Source organism: Pogona vitticeps, chromosome Z, assembly GCF_051106095.1.
Source record: "Pogona vitticeps strain Pit_001003342236 chromosome Z, PviZW2.1, whole genome shotgun sequence".
NCBI classification, from domain to species: domain Eukaryota; kingdom Metazoa; phylum Chordata; class Lepidosauria; order Squamata; family Agamidae; genus Pogona; species Pogona vitticeps.
Genome location: NC_135799.1, coordinates 2047611 through 2061948, shown reverse-complemented (window position 1 = coordinate 2061948; position 14338 = coordinate 2047611). Strand labels below are relative to the sequence as shown.

Below are 14338 nucleotides of genomic sequence, written 5' to 3'. Positions count from 1 at the left end.
ATAGCAAAATTCAAGCTTAAACTGAAGAGAGTAGGAAAAACCACTGGGCCACTCAGGTATAATCTAAACCAAATCCCTTATGAATATACAGTGGAAGTAAAGAACAGATTTAAGGAACTAGATTTGGTGGACAACTGAACTGGGCCTCACACAAAAAATCGGTCATTTCCACATCAACATCCCAGCTCAATGCAATTTCTAAATTCCATTACTTCTCGGGCAACCAGTTTGTCCCAGCAGCCTTGCATATTTTCCAGTGCAAACTCCTATCCTACCTTCTTTATGGGGTCCCCATATGGATAGAGGCTGTAAACCACGACATTGACTCCATTGCCGCTGTCTTCTTTAGAAAGATCTTAGGTGTTCCCAATATGATTCGCCTCTCCACCATGGTACTTGAATTGGGAACCCACCTTCCTTCTACTCTTGCCTGGGTCTCCACTTTCAAATACTGGCTCCGTATTCATCTCCACTCTAATTCCAATTCTCTTCTCTTTGACCTTCTTAGTGACTCCTACACTTCGAATTGGTTTAAACTGATTGACTCCAAACTTCTATCCCTAGGACTGAACTTAGAATCCCTTTTCGACCTGGGATTACAACAGGCCCATTCCTTGATCAAACACAAACTTTGGCAGCTTGAGTTTGAGTCACTTTCAGCTGACTTAAACCCCACTTGTTCTCCCCTTTTTTTCAGTCTTCCTCCTTCCCTAGGACACCCTTCTAACTATTTCTCTTCACTGACCAACCCTGGTCAGAGAAGAGCATTTATGTTAGCTCGCCTCAATATCTTCCCTTCGGTGGTTCATGCAGGCCGATTCGCTAAGATCCCCCGTGCAAATAGGCTCTGCTTTTTCTGCCATACCCTCCCAGATTCCCTGGACCATATTTTATTTCATTGCCCGGCGCATTCATCTCTGAGAAAGCTGTTTCTCGAACCATGGCTTTCTCTTTTGCCCAACTCCTTATCCTTTTTCCTGAAGGATTCCTGCCCGCGGATTACATCTGCCGTTGCAAGATATCTTTTGGAAATTTCCAATTTAACCCATTACCTATGATACTATTTGTTGAGTGTATCTCCTATTTTACATTTACTCTGATCATCGCTTGGCTTGTACCTATGTTTTGTTGTTGTCCGTTTATATGCCAATAAAGGTTTCGAAATCGAAATCGATTTGGTGGACAGAGTGCCTGAAGAACTTTGGATAGAGGCTCGTAACATTGTACAGGAGGCAGCAACAAAAACCATCCCAAAGAAAAGGAAATGCAAGAAAGCAAAGTGGCTGTCCAACGAGGCTTTACAAATAGCAGAGAAGAGAAGGGAAACAAAATGCAAGGGAGATAGGGAAAGTTACAGAAAATTGAATGAAGAGTTCCAAAGAATAGCAAGGAGAAACAAGAGGGCCTTCTTAAATGAACAATGCAAAGAAATAGAGGAAAATAACAGAAAAGGAAAAATCAGAGATCTGTTCAGGAAAATTGGCTATATAAAAGGAATGTTTTATGCAAAGATGGACAAGATAAAGGATAAAAATGGGAGAGACCTAAGAGAAGCAGAAGACATCAAGAAGAGGTGGCAAGAATACAAACTTGGTGTAAAAAGGGGAAATGATTGACTTTTTAAAAAAATAAACATTTTATTAGTTTTTCAACCTATCTACATTAGTTTGCGCTTGTCAAACATCGTGTTACATCTTTGCTTACAGTTATTTGTTTTTAACATCTCAGTGTCTTCCCAATTATCCCCCAAATTCCAAACATCTTTCAAACATTCAAACCATTCACATACATATTTTGATATATAGTATGGCTATTATCATAACGCTACTTTCATAATATACAATATTCTCAAGTCTTCTAATAGCATTCTTATTAAAGGTAGTTCCAGGTCCATACTCCAGCTTTATATCTAGTTTAGTTTACCTAAAATGAAAGACCACCATATTACATCTTTATCCTGATTAGGGCTCCCTTGTTTCAATTTAGTTCTACTTTTTAATATAAAGAATACAGTATACCCTTTTACAATTCTTAGTGTTAAATATATACATGTTTTCCAACATTAAAGGGCCCCTTTTCGTTTTTCCCTTTCATCTTTCTAAGTAATTCCCTCTCTCATTTCCCTATTTTCACTTTGTGTTCTTGTATCTCTAAGCATTATGCCATCTTTCATGCCCTCTGAAACTATTTTGTGCATCTGGTTTATGTCCACTAGCTCTTTAAGCACTTGGTCTATCTTCGATGGTTTTTCCAGGCTTTTTTAGGTTAATTTTACTATGTTTGTCCCCTTGTCTTCCCTTAGTACTCTCCTCTGGTCCAAAATTGAGGTTTCTTTTAGGTTAGTTTCCTCCGGCTCCTCTTTTGATTGGTATACATCGTCTGGCACATTTCCTTCTTTGTTGTTCCCAATTGCTTGTTGACTATAATTTTCCCGATGTTGATTGGATAATTTTGCCTCTTGATAGTGGGATCTCACTTTCTCTAGTATTGTTTGAAGAGCAGATTTTGTTTCCTCCCAAAATTGTCCTTGTTCCATTCTGTTCCAGATGCCCACCAGCTTAAGCCAAAGTTCAAGGCCCCCAAGTCTCACAGTCCAATTCAATGTAGAATGCATTAGTTGTATCCGCGGCCAGATGGCCTAATTTCCACGGGTTTATGCCAGCTAGTCAGTTTGGCTAAATAGGCCTGGACCAAAATTCAGAAGCACCAAGTCTTACAGTTCAATTCTGTGTTTGTAGCCATGTCCTGGTAGCCTAATTTCCACATTTCTGCATCGACAAAAACTGAGATTCCAAGTCTCTGGAGATAGTTCCAAAAGGTTTACTTTGGGCCAAGGTGCAGTTTAAAGAAAAAACCACTTTAGGGTTAATTTTATCCAGCCGGGCATAAAAAAAATCAAAGAGAGATGAACAGGAATGTTCAAGGTCAGTGTTTCTAGGCGTTATGCCAAAAGAGTTCAGGTAACAAAACAAGAGTCGGAACATGAATCAAAACTTGTCTAGTAATAACTTATGAGAAAATTCCCAAATTATAATGTTCTTAAAGTATTTAAATGTATTTGAATGATTACAGTAGTTAATTTCAATTAATCTTCATAATATTTTTCCATATCAACTATCCTCTCTCCAGATTATCTGCCGCTAATAATTCATGAGAGCGATAGAAGGTTCTTTTTCCTATATATAGGAATTGTATTGTCCAGGGGTAATCAGAAGCAATTAGTTATCTCACCCGTAGTAACGTTGATGTTGTATCGCTTGATTATTGTTCTTATTAGTCGGCTGCCGACGACTCGCAAGCAAAGATTGCTTGTTTCTGCCCGTTGGCTGATTAGGGAGTTTCCTGGATCGAACGGGGTGGCCGCTGCCCCCCCGTGAGCAACAGGCTTTCCCCCCCCCAGTTCACCACCCCTCCAGGGTGGTTCCGACCCCGTATGGTGTCCCAAGCAGGTCAGAATTTCAGCCCAGGGGACAGAGCTCTGTCCTCCTGTTGCTGTCACGTCGCAGCATCGAGACGGAAGTCCTCATGATTGACGTTTTTAAGGCCAACTGATGAAAGAAAAACAAGTCGTGAAGAGAGAAAAACTAATTTATTTTATCCTCCTAAATAATAATAGTAATTGAATTTTAAAGAGGGTACCAATGAATTTGTATTACTTATTTTTTATGAACCAAATTTTATATATTTTGTATTATTTATGAAGAACTAGGCTGTTTTATGCTATTACAGTGGTGCCTCACACGACAAATGCCTCGCGGGATGAGAAAAATTGCAAGATGAACAGGTCTTGTGAGTTTTTTGGTGGCTCGCAAGACGGGCCGTCTTGCAATATTTTTTGTCTTGCGACGTGGGTATCCCATAGGAACGCATTGAAATTTAATTAATGCATTTCTATGGGGGGGGGGAAGTCAGAAAAAAATCACCTGGTAGTAAGACTGAGTAGACCCGGAACAGTTGGACTTTAGCGCTGAACAGCTGACAGTCAGGAACCAGCAGAGAGGCGGCAGCCAGTTTGGAGAGGCGGTAGCCATTTTGAGATGGTCACGATCCGCCTCCTCTAACGGAATCCTTGACCGGTCGGACCGAGAGTAATTGGAAGTCTGTGCACCCTCATGCAGCTGGGTTGAGTCGTAGGTGACCTCAGCCAAGGCATGCAACAAACGTCTTACAAGTCTGCCCTAAAAAGATACTTGCTCAACCATAAGAAAAACAAGAAGAAATTACCGATGAGCTTTGTATTTCTCAGATCCACTTTGCTCAATAAAGTAGGACTCAGTAGCTTAATGTGGCCTTGCTTCCCCCTCAGGGTATTGCTAAGACAGCTTCACTGTTCAAGACACCAAAGGATTTTATATTTATTATTTTATTGAAAAAATATAGATTTACAAAATAAAGTCAGTTTGATGCAAAAGCATAGCATATTACCGTTTTCAAGGCTTATTACAAAACAGAAATGAAGCAATAATTCCCTTCAATTACAATAGCTCTAAAAATCCCTAAAAATCTCTAAAAGCTTTCTTAGGGTAGGCAGAAGACATAAAGCCCCCCTTCCTCTCTTTCCTGTCTTCCTACATCTCCCTCAGTCCTTTACCTGCGCTGGGCAGCAGGCAGCCAGACCTAGAAAAACTATGATGGAAAAAGCAGACCAAAAATTGTAAAACAAAGAAGAGATCTCTGCACATAGTAAAAGTTCATTTTTCAAGCTTCTTTGGAGCCACCCTTCTCCGTCTTTCAAGCTGTCATCCAATCACAGCATGAGGTAATGGAAACAGTCCCTCCTTCTCATGAGAAACAGGTGTTGTTTTTCTCAGTCCATCTCCTTCTACGCCACAACAAGAGTCTGGTCTTCTTATCTTGTAATGGCTTATCCTGGCCTAAAGGAAAACATTCCCACAGCCCTCTGGAAATACACTCCCAGCATGCAAAATCACTTCTACAGAGAACCAATATGGAATCCATTTTCCATTGTTCACAACTACACCTGCATTTGCAAAAGTGCTTTTTAATAAAGGAGAGCTGCTTGAATTTGTGGTTGTCTGATGGCAGTTTGTTGAGCAGGACTGTGAGCGTTCCTCACACCCTGTTCCCTTAGAAATGCAATGTGAGGATGCTACCGCTGAAACGGTCTCTCTGTCTGTGTAGCCTGCATTTTGCTGCATCTCTCAAGGCTGGAACTTGGAATTTTTGGATGAGCTGAATCACTGAATTCCCCAAGGATTCAAGGGGCCTCCTCGAGTGTACAGTGGGGTCTTGACTTACGAACGGCCCGAGTTGCATACTTTTCGATTTATGAACTGCTCTGAGAGGAAAATATTTCCTCGACCCACTAACTTTATTTCAAGTTACACACCCCTGCCAAGCTTTGCCTCTGCTCTGGCTGCCGCCTTTCCGTGCTCAGGCAGTCCCTCCCCACACAGCCACACCCCACCCCTGCCGTCTACTCTCTCCCCCTGACCTGCTCCTGCGGTGGCAGTGGGGCAGAAGCCCTCCACAGGGGGCTCCGCTCCCTCCGCTCCCACGTGCTTTGCCTCTCTGCTCCCGGCAAGGAATCTGGCCGCCCACGGTTGCAGGGAGCCCCTTTCACTCCATGGCCACCCATGCCTTGCCTGACTTCCCTCCCCGGCCGTCTCTTCTCTCTCCTCTCCCCTCACCTGCACCCGGCAAGGAATCTGGCCGCCACCGGGAGCTGGAGCAAAGTCCCCCCCCGGCAGCCAGGTCCAAACGGAGGCAAGAGACCAGCTCAAAGGTAGGAGAGACTGGCACGGGGGAGTGGGAAGGAAGGACCGAGACTGGGAGGACTTCTCTAGGCAGAGAGCGATGTGGTGTTTGTTCTGGAAGGCAGGCATTTTTGTGCTGGAGGAATGGTTGCTGGATTCTGTGCCTTGCTGTGTGTGTGCGTGGGGGGTTAAGGCTTGGCTTGGCTGAAACGTGTTTTCCAAACTGTTCTGTTGTCTGAAAAGTGCTTGCTTTAAAAGGTGTTCCCTCCCTCCTTTGCTTGCCCCAAACGGGCTTGGCTTGGCTGAGATGTGTTTTGCAAACTCTTCTGCGAACTGCTTCCCCCCTATTGACGTAAGAAAAAGAAAAAAGAAACAAAATATCCCCCTCTAATGGCAGAAGGCGGAATAGCAGCTTCCCATTAGTTTCTATGGACGGAAAAGAGCAGATACGGATTAAATGGTTTTCAATGCATTCTTATGGGAAATGCAGATTTGACATAAGAACTTTTCAACCTAAGAACCACCTTCTAATATGGATTAAGTTCTTAAGTCAAGACCCCACTGTACCTTAAAACACTAAGGGACAGGATTTTGGCCTGGGAGTGCAACCACACGCCCGCCCACCGTTCTGATGGGCTTCCTGTTGGGGCTGGTGGCTGATCCCTGCCTGGACCAAATGCTAAGGTCAGTGTGAAGGAGTGGTAGGAATAGAGGAAAAAGGAGTGAGTGAGCCATCCCCTCAGACCACAAAGACTGAAAAGAAAGAGGAGACAGCAGAGGGTGGAACAGAAGGGGGAAAAGACCTGAACCTTAAGGAAGAGAGAGAGGTGGGGTCAAAGAGGGAAGAAAGGGGAGGGTAGAGGTTTTCCTAACTGGGGAGGAGAAAAAAGGTGCAGGGAAGGTGGAGCAACTGTCAGTTTGGGAAGAGGAAGAGGAAGGAGAAAGAAAGGGATCCCAAGTGTATGGAGCACCAATAAAACAGAGATTAGAAAAAGAGGATAATAATGAGACAAGAAAAGAGAGAGAGGAAACTTATGTGAAGACTCCAGAGTGGCTAGAAGATTTTCCTAATTTCAAGGTGGGGAGAACAATTGCCGGACCCCCCTAAGGTGAAGGCTGAAGAGTTTTTGCCAGATCCACTGGAATGGACAGTGGTAGTCTCTCCACATGGCCACAGTCCTTGGAGGAATGGGGTTCTGCCGGGACCCATTCATACCAACATCAAGCCGGAAGGCGACAGGGCCCGCCACCCATGCTGCAGGATGATTTGTGCAGTCCAAAGCATTCCCTTGGGGAAGCCTGCTGACCAGGAGCAGTTTGGACCAGCTCCCCCCCCCCCGGGTCCCCCCCCCAGGTAAATGAAAAGTTAAACAAAGATGTTGGCATAATTGATCCTATTGAAGTTGTTGTGGACTCTCCTGATGTTAAGCTGAATAAAAAGTTAAGCACACATGAAGAGACTCCATTATTTATTCCTGCCAAAAAAAGAGGCACTTCTCAAACTGTTTACTGAACAGTAAACAAAGAAGGGAGGCTGCCTGGATTACTCTTGTTTGCAACTAAGTAGTTTAGCTGAGAATGTGTCCTTGGTCAGTGATCAGGAAAGTGGGAGTCCAACCGCCCGGATCTGGGAGGGGTGACGTCTGCAAAACCTCCTTTCTCTCCTCCCCCGCTCCCCATCCTTTGCTTCCCCTTACTCATCACTGAGGAAACCTACTGATCAAGAAGGCTTTGGACCAGCCCCAAAATGAATGAAGGGAAGTTAAGGAAGAACTGATGTTATCTTGGACTGAGTCCCCTTTAAATGTTAAACCAACGGACCCTGTTGAAGTTATTGTAGATTCTCCTGATGTTAAGTTAAATAAAGAGTTAAACATGCATGAAGAGACTCCGTTGTTCGTTCCTGCCGAAAAGGAGGAACTGCTCAAATTGTTTATTGAACCCAGTCACAGCCAGAAAGATGACCTGATCCTCTTTCAGGGCCTTTCCTGTGTTCCCATCCATGGAGCCATCCTGAATGTTCTAGCCCAGGATCCCATTCCATTTACTTCAGACAGGTAATCATTTTCTCCGTTCAGGAAGGTGTTTGTCTGTTGCATGGCTGATGGCACATCCAGTTCTGCAACCAGGTGTACACCAGACACACACACCCTGAGATACTGGCCTTCAACTGGCCTTCCTCCTCGTCCCTTCCAGGTTCTTTCCAGGCTTCTCCACAGCTGGGTCAGGATCCCTGAGCAGGCTTCCATGCTCGCAGTGCAATGATACTGGTCCCTCTCCTCCAGGTCAATCTCAGTACTGAGCCAGGTGTGGAAGGTCCCGTCTGAGTTAGGAACCACGTCCCTGTGGAGAGTCTCAGCATCCAAGCCCCCTCCGTTCTTCCTCTACGTGGCATGAGTCGCTTTGTGGTAGAAACCTCGAATGTGGCCAATGAGGGTCTCGACACCATAAATGGCCATTTTTGTGAACTACTTTCACTCCTGGAGCCACTGCAAAAACAGCAACCTCTTAACCTGGACTCCTAAACCAACACAACATCAAAAACTGTTTTGACCCCTTCCCCATCCTGACAAGACAATCAATCAATCAATCAATCAATCAAAATACAAACAAAACGTGCAGTGGGCCCAATTTGGTTTTTTCTCAAGGAATCACACAGCTGTCTTGCCTTATTTCCTCCCCTCCAAGGGCAAATCCCTCACCTTAAAAAGAAATCAGAAGCAGAAGGAGATGTTTTGGAGCCTCGTGACGCAGTGGTTAAACCGCTGTCCTGCAGCCAAAACTGTGCTCATGACCTGGAGGTTCAAATCTCAGGTAGCTGGCTCAAGGTTGACTCAGCCTTCTATCCTTCCGAGGTCAGTAAAATGAGTACCCAGCTCGCTGGGGGGGGGCAATGTGTAGCCTGCATAATTAATTTGTAAACCGCCCAGAGAGTGCTTGAAGCGCTATGGGGCGGTATATAAGCAGCAAGCTTTGCTTTTTTTGCTTTGCCACCACTTTTTTTGGCTATTTCCAGATGTAGCGAAAATCTGACTCTCTTTCTGACCAAAGTTGCCCGGCCTTTGCAACAGGAAGTAACATATATCGCTGTTGGCTTTTATTTGTGCCACGAGTTCAGTTCTTATTTTCTCAGCGCTTGGACCGTGACAAGCTTTGGAACAAAAGGGGTTTTGGGGGGGCATACACAGACTTTGGATGGAGAAGGTGGGGGGAGACAAACAACCACAAGCCTGAATGGACACACCAAGAAAAATACACAAACACACGTGCACACAGAGGGCCCAGGTGCCTTTCTTGGGGGGTCCCTCCTGCCCCTTCAGAGTATCAGGATCTCGCCCCCACCCTGACTTCCCATCTCTCTTTTCCAACACAAACACACAACACACATAAACACAAACAAGCCCCACTAAAGATCCCCCTCCGCCCCAGGAGGAAATGAGGAATGGAGAGCCCCCCTGCCCCCTGGAGGAGTGGGGGGGTATATTTCTCCCCTTTGGGGAATATCTAGGGACATCCCCCACTGCTCTCTCCTCTCTCTCCCCCCGAGGCCATTGCCCACCTCAATCTGGGTCCTCAGGCAAAGTTCCTGTATAGGGGGTGGGGGCATACGAGGGGCCCCAGAGAAGTGGGGCTTGGAGGTGGAGAGAAGATAAGGGGTCAACTGGGAACGAGGGAGGCCCCTTAGTCTGCCCTCCGGCCAGGTGGCCTCTGCCTCTTTCTCCCTCAACCCCCTCCAGCCAGCACTGGAGGGGTAGATCCTGCCGGCCAGTTCCTCTGGTCCCCCCAAGAAAGAGGATATCTGCTGGAAAGTTTTCTCCTGGCTGCCAGGAAGAGCCCATTCTGGGGGCCGGGTCCCAAAGGCCCCCTTCAGGGCCAGCCCGTTTCCTAAAGGCCGGCTCCTCGTTTTCGAAGACGAACCACCTCTCTGGCAGCCTCTGATTTTGGGGGCTCTGCTTGACAGACAGACGGAGGGGGCTTTGGGAAGAGACAGAAGAAGACTCGTCCCTCCTATATGGAGGGCTGGAGAAAATAAAAAGAGAAATGCAACCCAGAAAGAGTCCCTCCTCACAGGGATCATTTCAGCCTTTGCATCTGGGGGTGGGTGAGAGGCAGGTCTTTTGTAAAGCCAATGGCTCTGAAGCGTCCATTCCAAAACAACCCAGGCATCACGATAGGAGGGGGGGAGCCAGCCACAAGACCCCACCACCTGCATCCCTCCCAGCTCCTGCCAGGGTTGTGAGTGAAGTCAGAGGGAAGAGCAGGAGTGGGTAGGTTGGATGATAGCTGGGAATGTTGTTGATGATGGATACTTCATTTCTATGCCACCCATTTGGCAGCCAAGGCAGCTGCTGATGCCCCTGCAACGGAGGGAAGTTCCCTGCACAGGAACCAGGCCCTGACCTGAATCCTGACCCTCCATTCCCCCCATAGCAATGGGGGCAGGAGAGCCCCTTGGGAGAGGGGCTGCCCATTTCCTACACTAGGAAAACTGTGTGGGTGGGTGGGTGGAGTCTTGTGTGAGGTTTGGTAGTGATGATTTTGGGTTAAAAAATATTCTCAGGAAATTGTCTGAATCTCCTCTTGGTTTCCCCTTTGCCTGTATATCTCATACTGTATATATTGTTGTTGTAAGCGATCAGCTCCCCTAGAGCAGTGGTTCTTAACCTGGGCGATAATGCCCCCCCAGGGGGCGATTTCATTTTTCAGGGGGGCGGTAGAATGAAAAGGTGCGGCATGGGGGCACTGGAGCAGAAGGGGGGAGGTAGGGGGTCGCTGGAGCATGCCAAACCTGTGAAGATGGTTGCAGCCTTTTTACAATGTGCATGAATATGTATTTTCCTCCAATCTTAATTTAGTTTCAGAGTTTTCGTCTTGAAATTTTTAGTTCCTGCATTGCGGTTTGTTTGTGTGCCCTTTTTATATTTCTTTTTGAGTCTTAAAATTCCCTTGCAACTAAATCATTAAATGTTACTTTTTGGGGGCATTTCATTTTCTTGGAATTGAATTTTGTTTTCAGGGGTCATTGGATTTAAGTGTCTTAAATGAATGAATGAATGAATGAATAAATAAATAAATAAATACTGTAAATAAATACTGTAAATAAATACTGTAAATAAATAAATAAATAAATAAATAAATAAATAAATAAATAAATAAATAAATAAATAAATAAATAAATAAATAAATAAATAAGATATCATCACCACGGGGAGGGGGCGATGATAACTTCCTCAATGGCTCAAGGGGGCGTTTCTTTCAAAAAGGTTAAAAACCACTGCCCTAGAGGATGCTAGATCGTTTGGACAGAGAGTAATTAGGAGTTTGCACACCCTTAAGTTGCTGGGTTGAGTCCTGGTAAGTCAGCAAAGGCCTGTGCCAAACACCCGCTTACAAGTCTGCCCTAATAAGAACACCTCTGTACCTTAGGAAAATTCAAAAAGCCAAACATATGAGCTTTGTAGTCCTTAGACTCAATATGCTCAACAGGTTAGGACTCAGTAGCATGAAGTGGCCTAAGTTTCCCCCTCAGGGTGACACTAGGACAGCTTTACTGTTCAAGAGACCAATTGATTTTTATAATTATTATTTTATTAAAGAAAATAGAAAATTCCATAAAGAAGAGTAAATTTATGCATAAGCAAGCAAAAGATCATTTTCCAGGTTGATTACAAAATACTGTAGAAATGAAGCAATGAATCCATTAAAATACAAAAACACTGAAAATCCCCCAAATCCCCCAAAATTATAAAAAGCTACCTAAGGGAAGGCAAAAAAGCAAAAGCCCCCCTCCTTCTAAAATTCCCTACATTTTGCACTGTCCTTTTACTTGCACTGAGTAGCAAGCAACCAGACCTAGAAAAACTACATAGTCCAAAAAGATAATCCACAGGAAAGAATCCATGAATGAGTCAAAGTATGTCCCAAAGAATGTCCATAGTAAAAGGAATAAATCCAAGTGAGAAAAAGAATGAATAATGAATCCTGAACCCCGAATCAATGAATCCCCCTGTCCATAGTAAAAAATAAAAAAATTCCTTTTTCAAGCTTCGCTGGCACATCCCTGATTTCCCATCTCTCACACTGTCATCCAATCACGGCATGAAATTAAGTAAACAGTCCCCCTTTATCTTCTTTCTTCTATGCTCTGTCTTCTTCCCAAGGGTAACAGGTGTGGTTTGTCCTGGCCGCATGCAATTGCCACAACAAGGTCCATCCTTCTTATCTAGGAATGTTCTTCTCAGGCCTACAGAAAAACAATCCCCCCTCTTTCTGGAAAAATACACTGTCAGCATTGCAGATATCATTTATACAGAGAAACAAAATGCCATCCATTTTATATTGTACACTACTACAAATCCCATCTTCAGTACAAGATCTAAACCACATAAACCATCATCATGACAGTTGTTGTTTAGCCACCAAGTCGTTTCCGACTCTTCGTGACCCCATGGACCAGAGCACGCCAGGCCCTCCTGTCTTCCACTGCCTCCCGGAGTTGTGTCAGATTCATGTTGGTAGTTGTTGTGGGTTTTTCGGGCTCTCTGGCCCTGTTCTGAAGGTTGTTCTTCCTAACGTTTCACCAGTCTCTGTGGCCGGCATCTTCAGAGGACAGGAGTCAGAACTGCACCAGAGCAAAGAGTTCTGAATCCTGTCCTCTGAAGATGCCGGCCACAGAGACTGGCGAAGGAAGAGCAACCTTCAGAACAGGGCCAAAGAGCCTGAAAAATGCACAACAAATATGCAAAAGTATTTAAACTTTACAAATATATATATAGAAAGTTTAAAAGCACTATTTGGCTGTGTGTTAACACAGAGAAAATTTTGTTCTCACCCAGCCATGTGTAAAATCCATTGCCGGCTGTCACCTCCACATGGTTATCTTTCCGCTCTTCCAAGGACTTTCACCCGGCATCAGTTCCATCATCTGTTGTACTCCATGAAACCAAAAATCTACGGTTCTCAGTTCCTTTCTAAGAACAGTTTGTGGGAGGTCTCTCCCAATTTTTATATCTCTTTGTTCTGCATCAGTCAGCAAAACCAAATCTTCCCAAGGCTTTGGTTTCCCAGCCTCCAAGAAGCTCAGATGTTAAGGATCAAAGGATTTGGTCACCTCTGACCCAGTGCAGTCCAGGGCCCGAAGAGATCAGAGCTTGAAAAACCAAAATTTCCACTCCTTCCAACAATCCCTACCATTACAAAGCAGCATACAGTTGTGCCTCGCTATACGATTGCCTCGTATAACGACAAAACTGTATTACGATGATCTTTTTGTGATCACAAAAGCGATCGCAAAACGATGGTCAAAATGGTTTTTTTTTTTTTTTTTTTTTTTTTTTGCTTTGCGAAGATCAGTTCCCTGCTTTGGGAACCAATTCTTCACAAAACAACAATCGCTGAACAGCAGATTGGTGGTTCCAAAATGGCCATCAAAAAATGGCTCCCTGCTGTTCCTGTGACGGATTCCTCACAAGACAGGCAGCAAAAATGGTTGCCGTATGGAGGATCTTCACTGGACAGTGAGTTTTGACCCCATTGAAATGCATTGAAGGGGTTTCAATGCGTTTCAATGGGGCTTTTCTTTTCGCTTTATGGTGTTTTCGCTTAACAGCGATTTTCCTGGCATGGTTTAACATCGTTAAGCAAGGCACCACTGTACTGTCAATACGATATATTTTTTAAAAATAGAGAATACAGATTCATTGGTACCCTCTTCATGAATATTTTATTCATGAAGAACCAGGTATTTCTATATTTTAAAAATAGAGAATACAAATTCATTAGTATCCTCTTTAAAACTCAATTACTATTATTATTTTTGAGGAGCTTAAAAAGATGGCGCTGTGAGCAGACACATTTCTGTACAGCTCCGGCATAATCTCTATTACTTGGTAGATTACCAAGCCAAACAGAAGTTTCTTCCCTGTTTTTCTGCTTCTGTTTCTCCTTTTGGATAACGTTCTTTGAAACTATGGGGAAGAAGAGAAGATCCAAACACCCTCTCAGGCAAGAGAACTTGCCAATAAAGACATCAAAACAGAGGCGGCTGGAAGACTGCCCGGCATGGTCAGACGCTGCAGACCCAGAGGGTGAGTTTGTTAGACCTGGCTCTCCTGGTTCCCTAATCAGAGATTTCGCAGAAGACCAGTTGTCACCCTCCTTGACTTCACAAGATAACCAGTCCGCACAGAGTGAGAATTCTTTTAGCAATTACTTTTTAACTCTGCTTGGCGAACACTGCACAATTACTGGAAAGACAATTTTATATATATGTCAACAGCTTAACTCTATCATAGTTCAGCTGGACAAGCTTAACAAGACTATTCTGCCCATATCTTTATGCCCCGGACAAGACACAGGACCTCACTCCAATTGCCCAGAAAGAACCAGAAAATTAACTGTACCTGATACTCGGATGTGTGCAGAGGTTTCCAAGGAGACAAGCCGCTCCCTAATGAGAAATCAAACTGTGTTAGAGGTCTGGGACACTCCGCTAAACAAGGGTAGATGGACAGACAAACAACATGTGCTCAATTCACTGGGCAGCCTTTTATGCTTGGATAGTCGTAAAATTGATTTATTAGAAATGACACGTCTCCCGTGGTGCTTCCAGTGGCCGCGCT

At 44.5% G+C, this 14338-nt stretch overlaps 1 protein-coding gene and 1 pseudogene across 3 annotated transcripts in view; one reads left to right on the top strand and one right to left on the bottom strand.

Annotated features, from left to right (window-relative positions):
- The window catches only part of LOC140702929 (uncharacterized), a 547856-nt pseudogene that overhangs the window by 209367 nt on the left and 324151 nt on the right, over positions 1 to 14338 (bottom strand). The window lies entirely within an intron of this gene.
- The window catches only part of LOC140702944 (uncharacterized), a 540061-nt gene that overhangs the window by 225751 nt on the left and 299972 nt on the right, over positions 1 to 14338 (top strand). The gene's annotated exons all lie outside the window — the stretch shown is intronic.